This window comes from Triticum aestivum, chromosome 2B (genome assembly GCF_018294505.1).
Source record: "Triticum aestivum cultivar Chinese Spring chromosome 2B, IWGSC CS RefSeq v2.1, whole genome shotgun sequence".
Lineage (NCBI taxonomy): Eukaryota > Viridiplantae > Streptophyta > Magnoliopsida > Poales > Poaceae > Triticum > Triticum aestivum.
Genome location: NC_057798.1, coordinates 760,183,603 through 760,186,077, shown reverse-complemented (window position 1 = coordinate 760,186,077; position 2,475 = coordinate 760,183,603).

Genomic DNA, 2,475 nt, shown 5'->3' with positions numbered 1-2,475 from the left:
CCAGCGCCTGATCCAGGCCACGGCGGCCCCCCACCACCGGATCCAGGCCACGGTGGCCCCCCACAACGCCCCGCCGCCGGATCTGGTACCCCATGTTGCCCCTCCGTCAACCAGTGGGCATGGCCTTCCCGTCCATGTGCCTCCACAACCGCCCCGCCATCCACTTTGGGCCTCATGTGGTCTGCTTCGTCAAGCCACCGGCGGCGGTGCCGTGCAGTCCATAGCATGGATGCATGCAGCACGCCGATCTCGCTACTGGGAGAGCAAGGGTTCAGCGGTTCGGGTGGTGCTCCACTGCAGCTCGGTTGCTGGAGGGAGGGCGGTGGTGACCTGCGGAGATGGGGGTGGATGCATGGTGCTGCTCCTGCGCCTCCTCCTCTGTCCTTCCTCCACCCTTCTTCTCCTCCAAGGATAGGTCCGGTGAGCCTCCGCCCCGACTCCCAACTCTGCAGATCCAACTTTGATGCGCGTGACCTTCCCTGATGTGCGCCTCACCCACCAGTGGGTTCCCACATCGCCGGCATCAACCTCCAATGAGCAGTGGCCCGAGCGTCCCCTCCCCTCCCCTCCCCAGCCGGCAACTTCCCAGACGCCCCTTCCCTCTCTAAGCAGGCAGCCGAGCCAGGTGAGAAAAACGTACATGGCCACTATAAGCACGGCTAGCAGTTTGCTATGTTTCTCTCTTCAGTTCTTTGTGTATGAAAAATGGACTAACTTTTCTTTAATAGTTTGGCCTTTCATGTTTCAGATTTTTGCTATGCTCCCGGATGTGCAGTGCTGTGCACCCGAATCCCATGAGCAGTGCGCTGCGCTCCCTGGTGTGGTTTATCCACGACAACGTGCGGTGTCCATGTGCATTTTTACAGTTCAGTGGGTGGATGTTTCAGTGTGTTATGTTTATTGTTGTGCCCGTGGGGATGTATGCATGTTTGTAAAATGGGTGTGCCCACGGTCCAGCGTGCCGCTGGCCTCCACTGTGCAGTACGATTGGTCCAATGTGGAAACCCAAAAATGAAAAACGGTAGAGAAACGGCAAAAAAAATAATGTCGTCCACTTGACCATTTGATGAAGTGTGGTTTTTTCAAATGAAGCAGTGCGGTCGATTGTGTGCAAAGAAAAAAATGTGTGTACACCTCTTAGAAGACATTGCAAAATGTGTGTACACCTCTTAGAAGACATTGCAGTGCGGTTTGCCCTCAAATGCAATCACTTTGTCGATGAAAAAAATACGAAAAAAGGCAATAAAAAATCATGAGGTTCACTTTAAGTTCACGTCCGACAAAAGGGAATAATGAAGTTTGTTTGACCGTCTCATGCAGTGTGTTTTTCAGACTAAAGCAGTATGTTCTATCGTTTATAAAAAATGACAACAAAAATCTCACAAAAGCTCATCTGAGAAAATTTACGTCCGACAAGAAAATCATGAAGTTCGCTTGACTCTTTGATGTAGTGCGCTTTTCCGTCTAAAAGCAGTGCGGTTTTCTTCCTCGTCTTCAAAAATTTACGTCCCACCAAAAGGAAACCATGCAGTTCTCTTACCCGTGTGATGCAGTGCGGTTTTTTGTCCGTTGCAGTGCGGTTTTCAGTCGGATGAAATATGCACGTCGATTTGGGTGTCGCGAAAAACAGAGTGTCCGCATTTCGGTAAATTCGAAATTCCTCTTAAACCGTAAAGAATTAGAGAGAGTGTTCTACATAAAAAAGTTGTGTCTCGACGATATATTTCCAACAGCGTACAATTTGAATCATTTCGACCGGCGGTTTGTAAAAATTTCTCGTAAAACGGCCGCTGCCTCTCGTAGTCAGCCGCACAATTTTTAAAGTTAACTAAAAACCGTAAGGAATCTCAAAACCATTTCTACATATGAAATTTGTGCCTTGTCCATAGCTTTCCAACGACGTATTACACGCCTCGTTTTGACAAACGGTTCAAAAATTAGAGCGAAAACAGTACCAAAAATTGCAAAAATTTCAAAAAAAACGTAATTCTGCGATTTAGTAAATTTCAAACTGCTTTTAAACCGTAATGAATTAGAAAACATAATAGATATGAAAAAGATGTGCCTTGACGATATCTTTCCAACGGCGTATCATTTGCTTTATTCCGATGAGCGGTTTAGAAAAAATCACGAAAATACGCTCGCTGCCACTCGTCATCCGTCGCGCCGTTTTTGAAACTGCTCTTAAACCGCGAGGAATCTCGCAAAGTGTTCAACATAGCGAAGTTGCGCCTAATCCATAGCTTTTCAACGGTATATTATACGCCCCGTTCCGATAAACAATCAAAAAGTTAGAGCGAAAACAGTACCGAAAAAACACTGCGTACAGTTTTTTCCGACGCGAAGTTCACTAGTCTATATTGCAATGCTCGTCGTCAAGAAGATGCAGTGCACTTGCGTTCAGCGTGCAGTGCGAAAGTGGTGTGCAGAATAGTTATTCTGCTAATATTAGCAGAATAGACTGTCATATATATA